The sequence below is a fragment of the Myotis davidii genome, unplaced genomic scaffold (genome assembly GCF_000327345.1).
Source record: "Myotis davidii unplaced genomic scaffold, ASM32734v1 scaffold1187, whole genome shotgun sequence".
Classification (NCBI taxonomy): domain Eukaryota; kingdom Metazoa; phylum Chordata; class Mammalia; order Chiroptera; family Vespertilionidae; genus Myotis; species Myotis davidii.
In genome coordinates, this window is record NW_006299714.1 from 2,099,570 (window position 1) to 2,119,161 (window position 19,592).

General features: G+C 42.1%; 1 protein-coding gene across 2 annotated transcripts in view; it reads right to left on the reverse strand.

The window, feature by feature from the left end:
* The window catches only part of MRLN (myoregulin), a 23,815-nt gene extending 5,975 nt beyond the window's left edge, over nt 1-17,840 (reverse strand). The window contains exon 1 of one of the 2 annotated variants that reach the window (XM_015571819.1): nt 17,626-17,840. The gene's annotated coding sequence lies outside the window, so the exon portion shown is untranslated. Of the gene's footprint in view, nt 1-9,833; nt 10,084-17,625 lie in introns of those variants that run through there. The other variant, XM_015571818.1, reaches the window with a different exon arrangement.
* Between the last annotated feature and the right edge of the window lie 1,752 nt (nt 17,841-19,592).

Consider the following 19,592-nt stretch of genomic DNA (forward strand, 5'->3'; position numbering starts at 1 on the left):
GCATTTTATTAAATAATGCTAAGTAAAATAAGTCAGAGAAGGATAAATACCATATGATTTCACCTTTATGTAGAATATAAAAAACAAAACTCGTAGATACAGGAAACAGAATGGTGGTTACTAGAGGAGAGGGGTACAGGAGTGGGTGAAATGGATGAAATGGGTGAAGGGTACAAACTTCCAATTATAAAATAAGTCATGGCGCTAAAACCGGTTTGGCTCAGTGGATAGAGCGCCGGCCTGCGGACTGAAAGGTCCCAGGTTTGATTCCGGTCAAGGGCATGTACCTGGGTTGCGGGCACATCCCCAGTAGGAGATGTGCAGGAGGCAGCTGATCGATGTTTCTAACTCTCTATGTCTCTCCCTTCCTCTCTGTAAAAAATCAATAAAAAATATATTAAAAAAAATAATAAGTCATGGCAACATAATGCATAAGGAATATAGTCATTAATATTGTAATCACTATATACAGTGACAGGTGTTACTAGATTTATTGTGATGATTACTCTGTAAGGTACATAAAGGTTGAATCACATCTGAAGCTAATACAATAGTATATGTGAATTATAATGAAAACTTTTTAAATTTAAAAAAATAAATGCAGTTAAGTGCTGCTTATATGGGTGGCAACAGTGTAGTGGCAAATTTGTCCAGAAAAGCAAGGCACTGGCTACCACAAATTCAGGATGGTGATGGTAAGTGAAGGGAAAGGCAAAGATGGGGACTTCCAGCAATGGTTCATTTCTTGTCCTGGTATGGTTACATTGGCTATCACTTTTTAACTACTTATTCAACTCTAAATAAAAGTTTTATTTTCTGTATGTATGTGAGACCTCACAATAGAAATATTTAAAAAATAAAACAGAAATAACCTACAAATGTGAATGGTGGTCATAACAGTCAAGTTTGGGTGGAATGACTGATTTTTTTCTGTTTTTGCTTTTTTCATTTCTCATATTTTTCATTTAAAGTAATGTTGCTTAGCTCTGGTCAGTGTGCTCAGCAGTTATAGTGTGGGCCTGTGCATCAAAGGGTGGCAGGTTGGATTCCCCATCAAGGGTAGTATGTGGGTTTTGGGTTCGCTCCCCACTCCTGGTCTGGGTGCATGGGGAGGGCAACCAGTCAATGTGTCTCTCTCATCTCTCTCTCTCTCTCTCTTTTCCCTCCCTCCCTTCCACTCTATCTGAAAAGCAATGGGAAAAAATATCCTCAGGTGACGATTAACAACAAAATAATAAATAAAACAATGTTGCTTATATAACTTTAGAAAACTAAAGAAATTAATCTTCTTTCTTCCTTATATATTTAAAAGTAACATAACCTGATTTTATATTTGTCAAACCAGTCATTTAACACATGACGATATCCTGGTCGTCTGTAATAAATGCACTCTTTTGCTAAACAACATGTTCTTGTCTCATTCAAAATACTCATGAGAAACAGGAATGTGTTTGATTCCTGTTTGGTTCTTCTCCACGATGTCAGATCTGTTTATAGATCTAAATCATTGGAAGGACACAAATTAGTATCATCACAAGTTCACAAACACACTCAGATTCTACTGTGGGTCAAGTGAGGAGGATCTCAGTAAGTCGATTTACATTAGCTAGAAGCTTAGTAACCAAGTATTTCTTCTCTGAGATTGCAGGGACATTCTTTTGGGAGAAAACTATTTAACAGCAGCATATTTTAGGGGAAAATTTTGTTATTGAATAAAACATACACCAAAAATATAAATAAATTTCAAACAAGTGAAGTATCCAAGGACATATATAGTGTGACTAGCTCAAGACCTCGGTCTTATCTTGAATCACAGTATTTAAAAATTAGTTAAAATACAGTATCACCTCCAATTTCTAATATAAGACATTGTAGGTTGTTTTGGGCCAGATATATTTCATAATTTCAGATGATTGCAAATAATTTCCCTTCCCATTTGTGTATGCCTCTACCTACCTTTTTTCTCTCCTATTTCCAGAAGATACTGGGAATACATTTATTATTTTATAGAATGTTATACTGAAAATGAGTACTCTCTTATCTAGTTTTTAAAAGTTATCTTTATTTTTTCTTTTGATTCCATCAAGATTCCAAATAATCTAATTCAAATTGAACTGTTCATTGTTTATTGGATGGTTGAACAGTGGTATCCCACAAAGTAAGTTAGACAGACAGTAGCGGCAACCTTTGGTCTCTGGGAGTTAAACTTCATGGTATTCTCTGTTCTTCACCCTGTCATCAGCTTGTAGGGTCTTGATTAAAACCTTTACAATCATATTTTTATATAAAATAGGGTTTCTAAAATCAACTCTGACTCCTGAAACCATAAGAAGAATATGTTGGGGCCCAGCCTGCATGGCTCAGAGAATAAGCATCTACCTATGATGCTTAATAGAACCAGGAGGTCATGCTTCTATTCCTGGTCAGGGCATATGCCCTGGTTGCAGGCTCAATCCCCAGTCAGGGGTGTGCAGGAGGCAGCTGATCAATGATTCCCTCTCATCACTGATGTTTCTATCTTTCTCTTCCTCTCTAATATATATATTGTTTCTTTCTTTCTTCTGTTCTCTCTCTCTCTCTCTCTCTCTCTTATATATATTGTTTCTTTCTTTTTTCTGTTCTCTCTCTCTCTCTCTCTCTCTCTCTCTCTCTCTCTCTCTTTTCTTTCTTTCTAGAAGAGGGTGTTAGTTAAATGGCTAGGTCCCCCGGCAAAAACAAAAAAATGCAAAACAACAATCTCATCTATTATATAAAACTAGAGGCCCAGTACACCAATTCGTGCATAGGTAGGGTCCAGGAGAGGGTCCGCAGGCAGTTGGCCGGTGGCCCTGCCCCCAATCAGGGTGTTGGGGGCTGATTGGAGGTGGGGCTGGCCAAGGGGAGAAGTTGTGGGAGGGTTCCAGGGCGTGCCCCCTGGTGGTCAGTGCATGTCATAGCAAGTGGTTGAGCGGCCTTAGCATATCATTAGCATATTATGCTTTGATTGGTTGAATGGACAACCGGACACTTAGCATATTAGGCTTTCATTATATAGCATTATTCCTACTAATTATTGCCACTAAGACAGTGGTTCTCAACCTTCTGGCCCTTTAAATACAGTTCCTCATGTTGTGACCCAACCAAAAAATTATTTTCATTGCCACTTCATAACTGTAACGTTGCTACTGTTATGAATCATAATATAAATATCTGATATGCAGGATGGTCTTAGGCGACCCCTGTGAAAGGGCCATTCAACCGTGAAAGGGGTCGCGACCCACAGGTTGAGAACCACTGCACTAAGACATCGCCCCTTTCTCAAATTCTCTTCTATTATTCCCCATATTAAGTGTGGATTCTTGGTCAAGACAAAGAACAGAACATACTTTGTAAAGTCTTTTTCACTAAAAGAAAAAGACTTTTCATTGGATTCAAGTTTATAGTCTTAAACATGAGTCACATTTCAAAAATATTTTCCTTTTTGACAAAAATGTGCTTATCCTACTTGTTTCCATTAATATCTAATAGTCAAGATAATATTGACAGAAGTTCCCCAGAGACATATGTTTAAAAAAATGACACATAATTGAAACCTGTCCATTTTTGCTTAACAGGTCCCTTAAGTATAATAATGACTCTTTGTTGAGGCCATGTGCCAGGCCATGCTATGCTCTATCAGGACATGGAGCAGCCACCCAGGCTACTCATTATCCAAGTTGGAGCCTGGATACTACTAACTTCTCCAGTCCCCAGATGCCACCCTCTTTCAACTACACGGATTTATTAATGTTTTCCAATTAAAAGTCCCGTTTGAAAAGATCTGTATTCCAATGGAAACCGACTGTACTGAAAAGGAAATATCCACATGTAATTATTAACGGCCACTCTCTTTCTTTGATCTTGGCTCTTTGCAAAAGTGAACCACTGGTTGAACAGTGGGGTGGACAGTCTTGCAGTTACTCTCTGGGCCTGATGACCCTGGTTTTGCCAGAATATCTTTACAACAGCTGTTGTCAGATTATTCACGTCAAAGCAATCTGTTCTTTGTAAATGGAACATTCACAAACCACCACTAGCAACCAGGGTAGCTGAAAGTACAGTTTTTCTTTTTAATCTATTTTTCACCAGCTTTTACTACCTGTGATTTCATTCTTGTTTATTAATTAGTTCATTACCTTCCCACTGATCAACTTATAACTGACAAGTTTCTCCCCTTGACCTCCTTATCATTAGCTGGACAGAGAAATAACAAGAATGCTTTTAGGACATGGTGGTTGAGAGATGGGTCTGGAATTAGATGGATAGGGCTTGACTCAGATCTGCCACTTGCCATGAGACCTTGGACAAGTTACATTAACTCTTTGTGCCTCAACATGTCTATAAAATGGGGCGATAATAACAGTACCTACTTCTTAGGGTAGTGTGAGAATTAAATAAGATAATAGTGGTGCCTAACACATAAACACTGAATAAGAGATGGTGACTGTTATTATTCATTGTCATTTAGCACATTACCTTGTAGATGGTACCCTTTGAATGAATCATCCTTTCAGGTACTTTTAAGCACCTAAACATGCAAAATTATCAAATACCTACTTATCCTTTGAAACCCAATATTACCTCCTCTGTGATCCATCCTAACTTCCTCAGGTAGAATTTATTGCTCACTTATCTGTAGCATTTTGTAGCTCATGATACTGTATTGTGGTTGCTTGCATGTACCACCCCATAGGTAGTTGCTGTCTTCCTCCTAGGAAGTGGGGAGGGCCTTACTTACTCATCCTGGACCCCAGTACCCCATAATAACTGCATGGAAAGTAGAAGCTTCCTTGGAAAACTGAAAGTGCATGTTGTTCAAATTATCATTACAGCAAGAAAAAACACATATAAGAGTGAGAAAAAGTAGGTTTACAGCTGTTAAAATGCAAAACAGAGTTTATTCTTATATTGTTATTTATTATTGTATAGTTTGTCATTATTATTAGTTATTATTTCATATCCTTACTTATGATTTATTTTGTTATATAATGATGGCTGGTAATTCAACCTACTTTAGCCCACCCCTGTATATTAAGTCTACTTTTCCCAGCAAGTATTTTAAAAGTAAAATCTCAAAGTTGGGTGTTTTCAATTTGTCTCCATATGGGAAAGGTCTCTTTCCCATAAAAGTTATATTCAATAAAGTATCTTTTAGAAACTTCAGAATCATATGGTAATTATGTCTTGTTGATGTTTTCACTTCTGTGGGGTTTTTTTCTTCTACGTCTTGTAATTAGGAAACCAAGTCAAGTTGTTGGAAGGCAACAAAAATTTGGCACCGGCCCTACGGGTTTTAGGATAGGAGTGTCCTGTTGGGATGGCTACCGTTTCTATGGTATAATGAAGATTTGTCCCCTTAAGACTCCTGAAATGGGTGCTGTGTGGCAGGGCAGGAGACATGAACTCCTGAAATTTGAGTCATTTGGAACTTAAATGAAAAGTTGGGCCTTTTTAATAGTAAATGGATTTTGTTTGTTCTGTAAATTTCTAAAATTTGAGCTCAAGTTGCATTTCCTGAACTAATTAAGCTTCATTTGATTCTCCCAAAGCTGAGTGATGTGAGAAAGGAAGTGTAATGTACATCTGAAAAATTAATTCATCAATCATATGTGCCTTGCATGAGAGAAAGCTTGAATGAGAATCATAATAAATGGCATGTGGCTTTATACTTAAACGATTGCAGGCATGATTATTGTACCTTGTTTCCTAATTAAAATAGGACTTGAAGGAAATTTTTCTCTTTCCAGCTAAAAAAACCCCCAACAGTGGTGAAGGGTCTGAAATATTACAGAAATGTTGGCACTGGAAAAGACATGTGAAATTCTGTAAACTTCTCATGTGACAAATGAGAAGTACAGCAACTTGTCTGAGGTCACAGTTACCTTCCTGCAGAGCTACTAACATAACTGCCTCAGCAATTTTTCAAAGTTTCTGATAAATTGGATTCTGCATTTCATGAGATGTAACTATTTGGACATAGTCTACCTTCATCACCTCCCAACTTCTTTGATTCAGGCCAAGGTGAGACCAAAGAATCCAGAATAAAGATGGTCCCAAGTGAAAACTAGAAAACTTGGCCGGGCAGACTCACTAGGCACAGAACTTGACAAATTGGACTTCAACTGAAAACAACTTGGGCTTTGTCACACATGGTCGGTGGAGTGGGGAGCGAGCAAAGGTCTTGGGGCCAGATGGAACTGGTTTTAGATCCTGGTTCTGGCTGGTATTAGCTGTGTAGTCTTGGACCAGGCATTTAACCCCACCAGCTACCCCATCTGGAGAGCAGAGATAATGCCTGTCTTCCAGGGGGTTGAAAGGATTTTATTCATAACTACAGTTAAGAAGGGCCTACACATACTTTGACTCTAATCTCATAAAACCTTGTGAGGTGAGTTATTAACACTATTTCCAGAGAGATTAGGTAATAAGATCACACACCAGGGATAACCAGGGATTTGAATGGAGGTCTGTTTGGCTCTAAAGCCTTAACTTCTGCAGTATCTCAAGATTGGAAAAAGGTAAAACAAGAGCCCAGCATGCCTGACACAGGATAAAATAGTGGTTGGTATGAGGAAGCAGCAGAATCAGACAGATGGCAGCTCAAGTACAGTTCAGAGAGGTGAGTGATCAGGTGGACAAGAGGAAAACCTGGTACTCCAGACGGACAGGGGGCCCCACACCTGGGTGGAACCCCTCTACTTCTTTTCTCTTCAACTGTGCCTCCCATGCCTTCTTTCTATGCCAACACCTATCCAGTCTGGGCCTTTCTGAGCCATCTACAACCATGTCTCCAATGTTTTAAGTAACTATTTTAACCCTAAAATGAACTATTTTTCTACACATGAACAAGCATCTCCTCTCAACCATCCACTACCAAGACTCCGAAGGCTGAGATTTCCCGCGACCACATTCCTGCCCCAACAGGAGATTGGACATTGCCCCTAAGAAGACATAAATTATTCAGCTACAGGCACTTAACATTAAGAACTATTCTAGAACCAAAAGAATCAAAATGTTTTCAAACTTCTCCCTGCCAAGTTCCCCAACCCTCTCCATGAATGACAGCTGTAGTGGACTCTTGCAAGGTCAGTGCGCTGCCCAGGCCCTGGCTGGGCCCCTGTCCCCCCAGGCTTCACCAGGAAACCCCAACACAGCAGTGCCATCCAAGCCCCATCCTCTGTGGGACGGGGCAGCAGGGGGGTGGGGGGGGCGGGTGTTTGTTTTTTGTCTTCAGGATTCATACATCCAAACAAGTGTCATCACAGGTTTGGGGTTGGTGAGTGGAGGACAGGAGAGAATCTCTGGACCTGTTTGAGTTCTAAAAAGCATTTGCCAAAATCTCTTAAGCTATCTTCTTGGCCAGCAACACACACTCCTCTGCATAAACACATTGGTAGTGATTTTTTATTCATGGAGGTACAGGCGTGATATCTGACGCTAGCTAAATGTTCGTTGGAGTCCAATTTAGCTGAGAGGCTAGATGACCAGGTTGGGGAACCCAATTTCCAGTTAATGAAAGTCTGTGACTTCTTTTTAGGCAGAGTTATTTTCCAGCATTTAGCACAGAACTCGGAACAAAACAGGTGCTCAATTTAAAATAGTGTGGGGTAGGGAGGATAAGGTATGACTTTAAGGTGCCTTTTTTCTGTGCCTTACAAGCTCATTACCTAGGAGGTGAGTCCAAGTAAATCACTGAGTCGTTTTCCAAGAATGTACAGCTTTCCAAGGGGAAGTCTGAGCAATAATGTTCGTTTCTGGTAAATAAGTTTTGGGGGGGAAGGCCCCTGTGGAATACTGACACTATCCTGTCCGTACTCCTCGTGTATCATGGAACAAGCTCACTCTGATTTGTATCATGAAATGTTTTCTATCGTCTACAGTTAGAGCGTATTGGCCCATTGCTAAGTTAGCATTGTGTTTTGCACACTGTAGGAATTAAATAAAAGATTGTGAAGGAAAGCTTATAGAGGAAAACAAAAACTCCCCCTATCTCCTGAGTTACAGGGTGACACTTGGGCAAGTGGGTATTCCCTGAGACAACCCTCCTTTCTGTCTCATCCAGACTTAGAATCAAATCTAGCAAGGTGGCCAACCAGTCCTTTGTAACAATAACCAAGAGACAAATTTTAGAATGCTGATTAGAGTTGAGCAGGTAAGTTTATCAAACAATAGCTTATGCTTTGAAATTGTTGTGTAAGGTTCCCCACCATTGCTGATCTTAGCTGTAGCCTAATGTTCTGAACTGCTAATCATACACCACCCTTCGAGGCTCCCGTCCTCAGCATTCACACAGCCTACACCATCCTAAAGATGAAGTTACTAAAAGCAGTAAAAGCTAATTATTGTCTCTACTAGAGGCTTGGTGCACGAAAATCATGCACAGGTAGAATCCCTAGGCCTAGCCAGTGATCAGGGCTGATCTGTGGGACAACTGGTGGGGCAATCGGGGAGCCCTCCACTGGCACTCGCCTTGGCTGGCCTAGGGCCTTCGGGCTGGGAGTAGCTCCTGTGTTGAGTGTATGCCCCCTGGTGGCATCATAGTGACTGGTCATTCTGCTGTTCAGTCAATTTGCATATTAGGCTTTTATTATATAGGATAGCTTAGATTAATGTGTCCCATCAAATACCATATGGAAGGTTCTAGGTTTAAATTTGAAACAAATGAGATAACTGAGAAAATTCAGGTCCTGGATTTATTGGGGTGACCACTTCATAAGTCATATAAATGTCTAGTCATGGGGTTGCACATCTGAAATTAATATAATAGTGTATATCAACTGTAAATTTAAAAAGAATAAAAAATTTAATTGAAAAAAGAAGAATCAGAAAAAATTCAAATGGGGGATTTCCTAATTAATGTTACCATACTTGGCCAGTTACTTTCATTATGAGTAAACCCCACTGCTCTGTAAAACAGCTGATGACTGTTATTTTACAAACAAGGAAATGAGGCTCACAAAGGCTGACTTCTTGGGTAAGGTCACGCTATCTGTGAATGGTCCAAGCTGGGGCTCAGTACCAGGCGGGCATCTGCCTCCTTCCAGTTTACTGTAATGCCTCCCTTATACATTTGATCTAGGCTGATGCACATTTCAAGGGAACTAAACACAAGTAACCAAAGCCGAAAGCTGTATTGGTTTGTAGTCCTGCAGAAGGACCGGAGAGTCAGGTTTCATCTCTGCCCATGAGGACCGAGCTGGGCACCGGCCGTTCTGGGCAGCGGGGGCCTCCTTTCCAGACAGAAAACACAGTGACCTACTTTGCAGGGCTCTCCGAAGCAACCGTTAAGAATGGCTTAAAAGACAAAGCCTTTGGCTAAAATAACAAGAAGGCGTTGAACCCGTGGCACAAGACAGGTGCCCTCTCTGATGCAAATCTCACACATGGAAAAATGACAAGACCCACGTCTCCTGTCCAACACTCCCCTGTGATACTTTCCACGTGTGAAATTTCTCTTTGAAATCAGGGAAATGCCCTGTTTGAAGAGGAAACACGGGGAGACAGGAATATCAAGCATAGCCACAGGCTGGTTCAAGTCATTTAAATACCATTAATCCCTTGCTTCTCCTCCTGCCTTTATTTAGCTGGAAGGAAATGGAAAGACTAGAATTCTAATTCATTAATTTATCTACTATTCAGCTTTATAAAAGTTGGAGAGATGCTGAAATGCAGGGAGGGGAAATAAGCTTCATGAATCTAAGTTTGAACTTACTATATTCTCTCTCTGCCAGAAACAGAAAAGTCAGACTAAACTTTCCTTCTATATCAACATTTTAAAATGCTACATTTTTTTAAAAAAAAAACACAAAACTTACTGTTCAGGGGTTAGGAAGCGAAGTCCAAAGTTGAGGAGATGATCGCTCTCTTTTGTGAAAAACACCATATGCTCTTAGGTGGCTCAGGAGAGTCACTGGGCTGTTATTAATAACTGGCCTAGAGCTTTATGAAGAAACATGAGCCAGACCATTACGGGAGGAGGCAAGTGGAAAGGAACTGACAGACACAGGTGGGATAAATTATGACAAAACTATACTTAGGCCCACTCAGGAGCTCAAATACCCCATGAGGAGGGGGTCAGCCCTTTCACAATCACTAGAGCCTAAGTCAGGGATAAGGGAACCTTTTGAGCTCGGCGTGTCAGCATTTTGAAAAACCCTAACTTAACTCTGGTTCCGTGTCACATATAGAATTTTTTTTGATATTTGCAACCATAGTAAAACAAAGACTATAAAAGAAGTGAGAATTGTGTCCAGCCTTTTTTATTTTTCAATATTTTTTATTGATTTTTTTTGTGCCCCCAACCAAGTTACATGCCCTTGACTGGAATCGAATCTGGGACCCTTTAGTCCCCAGGCCGACGCTCTATCCACTGAGCCAAACCAGTTAGGGCTCAAACACTCTTTAAGAATTCACCAACCAACTAACAAAAATATCCTGTTCAACTCTCTTGTAAAATGACGTGACACATTTAATGTAATACTATCCTTGTTCTTCTGAGAAAGGCTTTCTCAGGGACATACAATTAACTTCTCAAATTTATGTACTTTTTTTTCTCTTTTTATATTGACTTCCCCCATTTAAAAATATATATGAACCAATGAATTTTCAAGTGCCCATTCTCAGTTTTTTTGAGATTTATTTACTTGTGAGCATATTGCCTCTCTCCCTTAGGGATCCCAAAACAATTCCTGGCAGTGTGTGTGTGCATGTGTGGGTTGTGTGTGTTGGGGGCAGGGAGGTGGGTCTTGGGAATCTATAGAAGCAAAGTCTGAAGAAGAGAGTGTAATCCTGACCACGATTACTGGTTTGTAGAGGCTGTCCACTCTTGAAAAGCCGCATTTCAAAAAAGTCCAAGTCTATGCCTCCACTACTCCCAGCAATTGACATCAAATTGTTTAGACTTCTAACAGTGTGTCTTCAGATCTAAACTATATTAAACACTGGCTCTGTACAAAGTGATGAAAGAAAACTGATAAGACATAAGTTACTGAAATATATAAAGATATAAATTGAAGTAAACAAATGCTCATCAAATTGCCACATTCTTTAGGTTCTAGCTGCCTGTTGCCCTGGCTCAGGCCTGGTAACTGTCCTTTTATCAAACTAAACCCTTTTTCAACTAACTGCTGGGGAGCCCCTTACTGCAAACCTCACACAATGGAGTGTTATTCTGCCTAAGTAATTGCCAAAAAGTAATAAATCAGCGACCACCAGTTTAATAGATGGGTGAGAGTGCTTAGAGTAGGAATAGAACCTACATTTTTTTAAATACTCTGGTCAATTTAATATTTTTGAGTGTCCACTGCATATATGTATCTTTTTAGAACCTATCCACATACTATGGCAAAATATTTTGTTCATTGTATAACTCAAATAGAAATGTTTTAAAGATACAATTTAAGAATTTATCTTGAGGCATAAACACTCTATTCTGCAGATGAATAGGGAGTAGTTCAGCACCACAGTCCACCACTTCTCGGCTATTGTGGGTTGAACTGTGTCCCTCAAAAATATTTGTGCATGTCTTAACCTGTGAATGTGGCCTTCTTTGGTAATACCATGCGACAAAGGAAACAGATGCTAGAGTGATGTGACTACTAGCCAAGGACTCTCAGGCAATTCTCAAAATGAGGCCCTCTGCTTGACTTCTTTTCCTTATATGTGATTCATAGAATCTCAGAAATTCCAAAGGACTTTAGTGGTCTCCTAACATTGCCCTTAACAGATGGGGAGAGAGGGACCCAGAGGTTCCAGTGTTTGAGTTCTAGTCTGATGTCTACTGAAACCTCCTTCAGCCAGGCTGGGTGGACTTGACATCCTTAAGGAACTCAGCCAAGTGGTCAAGACAAGGAAATAGATGAACACACTCAACCATTTCCCCAAACCTATACCATGTCTTGGCACTGAGCTTGCAAATGCCATTCCTTCTGTCTAGCAAACTTTTCTTCCCTTAGTTCCTCACTGTGGATTTTTTTTTCCATCAGTGAAATGCTAGTTTCAACATTACCTGCTCTGGGAGGGTCTCCCCCTACAACCTAGAATGGATTCCTTGATCCACATGTGTCCTCCCAGAGTGCACTTCGCTTATCTTTCCTGTAATGCTTTTTTGCCTCTTTTCCCCACATGAACATAAGATCCTGATGACCACTCTAGACCTTGGTTTCCATTGTCTGTCGCATTTCTAACATAAAGCAGCCCCTCAGATATTTGGAGGCGTGTGCAGAGCACAAGGGCAACAGGTGGGAAGACTGACTGATGACCAAGGTGATGCCAGGGCCAAGTTCAAAAGAGAGGTAGAAATTCACCAAGGAGTCAACAGGGAAAGGCATTCCAGGGAGAGCTCTTAATAGGAGCAACTATGGGAAGAGTTGGTGGGGCGGGGAGGGTAAACTGCATGTAGCTTGCATTGCTGGAAGATAAAGAACAAGGCAGAAATGGCCAGAGATAAAATTGAGATTAAGCAGAAATACATTAAAAAAAACACGCCAACTTTAATATTCTATTTCATCCTTCCTAGCAGTTTAACTCCAACCAGGTTATTTAACCACTCTATGCCTCAGTTTCCTCACTTGTAAACTGAAGATCTTAACAGTCATCTTCACATAAAGTTGTTGCAAGGATTGAGTTAACATGCGGGGAACATTTAAAAGAACAAGAGTGAGAACTAGGGAAGTGCTTACTATTTTAATTATATTAAAGACTTCGTCCTATAGGCCAGCTGGAGGCTCATGCGTCTATTTTCAGCAGGGGCCCAATGTGGTCAGCTTTTCTGTACAAAGATTTGTGGGGTTGGGGTTAGTGGAGCAGGTCAGGGCAGAAAAGCAGCTGGAAACTATTTTCTACAACAGCCCAAGAGTGATAAGGACTGAAGTGACTTGGGACAGGAATGGAGGGGACGAGTAGGATTGAGCAGCCTTTAGCAGGCAAAATTGGCAGGATTTAGTGCCTGGCTAGAATTGGGTGGGAAGAGATTGCAAGCAGTTAAGGACGCCCCCCAGATTTCTGGTTTAGGAAATTTGGACGGGAAAGATACAGAAAGACAAGGAATATGTGAGCACTTTCCATGCATCAGACTCAGAGTTAGACTCCTAATGCCAAGAGACGCTGAGGAACTGGCCCAGGGCCACAGCGAGTGAGCAAGTGGCCGAGCGAGACTTGAAACTCTGTCTCCAGTGGCCAAGTGGGTGCACTTTCCAACACACCCCATTGCAATCCAGGAAATGGGTCCTACCCAGGGGTAAAATTTCTGCCTTTCACATCACAGCTCTTAACTCATAAAGAGGATCAACAAGGGAAATTCGGGCACTGAGGGAGGTGGGGTGTGGGGGTTAGGGGGCTTTTGAACTTTTAGGGCTTCCACACCCAAAATAATAACGTGTCTTACCTCAAGTCACCTCACATTGGCAAATTTCTTTTGTTCCATTTATTTTAATGTCATAAGTGTTATACAAACTTGAATACTTTGCCCCTCACACCCATTTTTGTTGCTGGAGGCAGATCTCTCAGGTTTATGTCTTACCTTTCTATTAAAAAGTGTTGCAGTCTAACACTGCCATTGAGTATAAGAAATGAAGAGCAGAATCTCTGCCTCCGGCCCCAGCCTCACAGCTGAAGGTGGCAGAGGAAGCCCCGGTGGTTTTGGTCCCAAAGAAGCTGTGGTTGTGGGGGAGGGGCCAGTGGGAAGACCTGCCTCTGCATGGTCTTCGCAAGGACCAGTTCCCTACCGTCCTCTGAGAACTACATCATAGACACCGAGGCGAGGGCAAGCAGGGACACAGCAGGACAGGAAGACTATGATCACCTCCAGTCTCTCTCCCACCCTGACAATGACATCCTCATCAACAGCGCCGACAGCTGGGAAACACTCCTGAGAAGGGGACCCCGGAGGTCAATGAAGTGCTTCTGCCTGCCCCAACGTGCCTATCATCTTCGTGGGCAAGAAGGACTGGAGGCAAGACCAGGAGAGAGCTGGCCCAGGTGAATCAGGAGCCCATTCCGTCTGAGGAAGGCCAGGATCAGTGCCTCTGGCTATCTTGAGTGTTCAGCCAAGACCCAGGATGGGGGTGTGGGAGGTATTGGAGATGGCCACTCGCACTGGCCTCCAGCTCCGCCAGAATAAGCACCAGAGGGGCTACCCCATTCTCTGAGATACCCAAGGCCTCCTCCGTTTCCCACCAGTTCTCCCTCCACGGGGTTCAGAAGCACCCTCTGTCCCCATCCCCACCCTCTTAAGGCTACATGCTGAAGGCTCCCTTTTTCGTGTCCCTCCAGCCCAGGAACTGCATGGAGTTTTCCAATCCCCCCACCCCAGGGCTGGTGGTGGCAGGTCCTGCCTCCCCCGAGCACTCTGGGTACCTGAGGCTATCCCTGCTCTCCCTCCAGAGGAAAACTCTCCTGCGGCTGCCTGGGTCCAGGGGTGGGGCTCTTGGTCCCTTTGGCCTTCCCCAGACCATCATCACACATCAGCACTTTATACATCTCTGGGTGTCTGGGGTAGGGGACTTGGAGGGTGTAACCCAGAGTTGGGGCCCCTGGTATTTCTGCTTTGGCTACAGTGGGTGGGGGGGCATGAATAAAAAAAGTCACAGACTTGGACATGTGTAAAAAAAAAAAAGAGGGAGAGAGATGAAAAACACCCTATGGAATTGCGTATTCAAGCTGTTTTTAAGCATCTTTTCCCAATTTCATTTCAAAAAGCTGGTTGGAGGTTTGTTTGTTTATTGACTTATTTATATTAAGTAGAACCTGGCTTGATAACTGTGTGTTGAATGAGAGTCCCTGAAGTTAGTTAGAAAACCCAGCAAATCCTCAAACAATAAAATTCAAGAAGCAACACATCCCCTTCTCACAAGCTCAGGGCCCCTCCAATTGCCCTTGGAGCAGCAGAAGGAAGTGTTCCTCACACCCCAGGCTCCAGACATCCCTGCAAATGCAGCGGGAGTGGGAGAGAGCCTGACCTCATTGGTACTTAGCGGATTACACAGGGACCAGGGTGGCTGCGGAGCTCTTGGAGGAAGGGTGACTGGCTTCTTGCAAGGAGGCTCATGCAAATGAAGGTAACTGGCAACGTGCCCGCAAGGAACTGCCCTTTGGTCCTTGATAACACTTATCAGGAAATCACCTTCCTGTCCTTAATCAGCCCAGGACTTTTAAAGAGATGAGACTGGCTTGGGCATGTGGGGGACAAAAAGGAGGAAGTGACAACCATCAGTTATCAAACTCTTGTGCAGTGTCTCCGCCCCACCCGGTTTCAATTTCTGGGCAAGTTGAGGGAAGGTTGTGTAGCTGATAGAAGCAAATGGTGGAGCGTTTGGCCCAGCCTATCAGATATGTCATCACCTTTTCAAGGTGAGAACTTGATAAGAAGAAGCACAGAAGTACAGCGTTCCAAATCAGATTAGACAAAACAGAAAAGTTCTGAAAGGTAATCTGACATCTTTTCACCACTACTGCCAAGAAAAAGAAAAGGTCAGTTTTTGAAGAACGCAATTGTCTTTCTGTAAAATTGCATTTTCAGAAAGTGAATGTTGACCAAGAAAAACTTAGGGATATGACAAGCTATGTCCTGGTGCTGTAAAGCCATGGAATGCAGGAATATATAGTAACAGCCCGCATATATTGAGAGCTTAACTTGTCCTGAGTTCTAAGTCCCTGTTATAAGAACTTTTTATATACTGACACATTTATCCCACAGACTCGACGAGGAAGATGAGATGGACTCCAAGTGAGATGCAGTTCACCCAAGGACCTCAGTGTCAGAGCCAGTATCTGAAATCAGGTCCTAGTGCCCATCCTCTGAAGATATAGATAAGTAGCTACAACAAAAGCATGTTTTGATGAAGAAGAAAAAAAAGAAGCCACACCTATCAAATGAATTTACTCTGGTCTCCTTGTAATCAGATTGGACCAGGGGGTAAATCTTCAAGAAGTATAATTCTTAGAAACTGATTAACCTGGAGAGATAAGATGAGTGTTGGCACCCTGTTTATATATAAGCGGAACTTTCCTTCAGAGACAAAAACGGCTCACACATGCTTATAGATAATTCTATTTATGGTGCAAACACAAAGAAAAATGTAACTCTTGGTGCAGGCTCATAGGAATTTCAAGTCAAACCTGGCTCTGAGTTTGAAATGTGGGTATTTTTATTCTAACATTGGAAGAGACTCTCCAATGCATAAAATGGGCCCAATTAACATGAATAACCTGCACTTTGTCTGAATGGTAATAAAACTTATTTAACAATTGAGGATCTTAACGTCAATGTAAGGCACTTATTTTCCTAAAGCACACAGAGTAAGAGAGAAAAAAATCACTTGGTATTTAATTGCTTTGCAAATGAAATCACTCCTTTTCCCCTCCAAGCTGCTACAGTCTCCATCTCAGCAAATCAACTCCTGATGGCTAAGCCGAACTGGTCTGAAGTATCTTCTATGACCAAGGAAATTAAGGACTTCTTTTCAGATGAGGATCTGGAATTGGAAGAGGGAGCTCCTCAGATTAGGAAGGGAAGGTGGCTAGAAATATGGGCACCAGGAGAATGTCATCAAACTTGTGTTGGTTATATAGCTCAACTGTCCCTATCCTAGGCTAGAACCATGTCAAATCAACAAATTTACCCTTAAAAAGAAGTTAGGAGGAGAGGAGAGAATGTTACAGGTTTTCCCCATTCTACATCTATTTAATTACTTTTAGTGAACCTTTTGTTTAATAGCCAAGGTTAAATATGTGATGATTCTTTTAGAGATGAAGCTCAGAGCATCAGGAATGTGCTTCCCACACCCATGTGGACATTTAAATTTTTTTTTTTAATTTAAAAAATTTTGAATTTTGAATCATGCACAACCGCCACAGAGAAAAAACCCAAAAGTTGAATCTCAGATTTCCACAAAGAGATTGACTCCAAGTAAAATAAAACCCAATGATTTCCTCTCCCTAATCACTTTTTTAAACTCATGTGTACTAATGGGGTCTCTTTCCATACTTAAGTGTAGACTGTTTCTTTTGGAAGCCTCATTATTGAGGTACCTTTTTGAGAGCTTGTTTGGAGGTTCTAGCAGGGGAGCGCAGCTACTCGTAGACCCTTGAGCGAAGACCGGTCCTCTCCCTCTCCCCGGGGGTCGGGGGGGGAGGTCGTCCTCTTCCACTGAGCAGGCAACTTCAGGAGGGACGCACATGGATCGGTGAGGGAGGAGGGGGACACCCGCCTAGCCAGCCAGATCAGCCGAATCAACCCTGGCGATCAATGGGGTGACAGATGTCGCAGCCAGATCGCCCTCACATCCGAGGTACCTTTTTGAATACCCCTAACCCTATTATGGTCCTGAAGTTCTATAAAGTCAACCCAAAACATAATGACAGCAACATCACATCTTCGCTAAAAAATACAGAACCCCACAGGACAGCTGCAATCAGTGGCCTTTTCCAAGTGAAAGAGAAGCCCGGACCGTGTCAGACTTATTACCTGTGGAAATGTGCAGGTGGGAACAAAAAAGAGAACATTTTCTTGTTTAATTTCACCAGGACATCAAGCATGCCAATCCAGTTACCCAGAGTCAACAACTCACAAACCCATAAATTTATGCTCAGTTCAGAACAACTTCTCACCTGTCTCTCATTTTGGAGGGAGGTATATGAAATACTGCTGCCTTTTCCTGCCTGGCGTGGCTGGGTTGGATGGCTGTTGTCCCGTACACCAAAAGGTTGCTGGTTGGATTCCTGGTCAGGGCACTTGTCCGGGTTGCTGCCTCCATCCATGGTGGGGAGTGTGCAGCCAATCAACGTTGTGCTTTCACATCAATGTTTCTCTCTTCTCTCATCCTCTCTCTCTAAAAATCAAGAAACTATTCTTAAAAGTATATTTAGCTGCCTTCTTGCAAAAATTAGAATTTTCAATGGTGGCATCTCTAGCACTGACCTTCCCAAGCCTCCATTTTTCCTTTCCATTCTTAGAAATCTCTTGATCCCTTCCTCTCCATTTCTAAAAATTATATTATGGAAATGTTAAACATACGGAAGTAGAGACTAGTATAACAAACTCTCAGGTATCCATCATCTAGTTTAGGGAATCGACATTCCACTTTATTATTAGCTGGACTTGTGCTAGGAACTGCCCAGGCAGGCCTGCTCCAAACGCGCTTTAATTTTCACCTCTCAGCCCTTTCTCCTCCCTCCTTTCTCTTTCTCCTGCTTATTCAAAATTCTAGCCTTGTCAATCTTCCCTCATTCCACAAATACCCTACGCTAGCAGTTCGCAAACTCAAAAGTCTGCAGGAACCACACTCTACTCACTTGTGGGCAGAGTGACCACCGTGCTTGAAGGGGTAAGGCCCTATTGCAATCTTTTTCAAGAAAAATCAAGAATCTGAATTTTTAAAACAAATAAAAATCACCATCTCAAATCAAAGGTGATGGATGTGCTAACTAACCTTATTATGGTAATTCTTTCGCAATATACACATATATATCAGACTGTATGTGTTAAACTTACACAATGTTAGTTGTCAATTATTTCTCGATAAAGCTTGGGGAGGAAAAAAAGGGAAATGAAGCATGTTACATTTTTTTTCATTCTTGGGGGAAATTTTTTTTGTGTGTGCATGAATACTTCAGGCCAAACCAAATAAATGATGGTGAGAGGTATTTAGTGCCCAAGCCACCCACCTATAGCAGACCTGATGGAATGCACCACACCCCCTTGGCCCACCTAATTTCACCAAACACTCATGCACCTTGCCAGCACCCCTCATCAAACTTGGGTTGGCTTCCCTTGGCTTTGCTACTGCAGGCTTTCAAGGAAGCCTCATGCACAATTCAGAAAATCTGAATGTGGGGGTCATTCTCCCACGAGCACCTCCCAATAGGTGAAGGAGTTTGTGTATCCAAGTCCCAGCATTCCTGTCCTCTGGGGGTACAATTCTGAGGCCCCTTCTAAATTATTCCTTGGGGAGACCCTATGGGATAACTCCAGTTGCCCACCATGCTAACAGGCTCATCAACACATCCTTCACTGGTCTTGTCTCATTTTTCCACTTTCTCATTCTACTTTCTGGCATCATCTCTCAAGCAAGCTTCCTACACCAAGTCCTGTGTCAGTCTGTGTTCCGGGAACCCAACCATCACTTGGAGGGGTGCTCTGACCTCTAGGTTTCACACATGCTGTTTCCTCTGCCCCTGATAATTCTTCATTTAATTCTTACCTCTTCTTCAGGAACCTGCGTAAAGATCATTTCCTCTGGAAGACGTCTCTGACCTTTCCTCTCTCCTAATGCTGAGGGATCCTGCTGCACTGTTTCCACAGCCACAATGCTGACACCAGGTGTCAACTGGAAGCTACCGAAGAGAGGAACAGTGGCCTTCTTACCCTCCACCGCATGCCTGGTACTATATATACACAATGGCTGGCATAATACAGGTTTAAAAAATATTTGTGGAATGAATGAAATTATATTGGAAATAGTTAAGAAGTTACCCTGCAAAGAACCTAATACTCTCTATCAGGTTTTAACAGTATGTTCACTGGACCCTAATGACCCCATTCTCATTCTTATTTTGTAGGTGAAGAAACTGAAGCT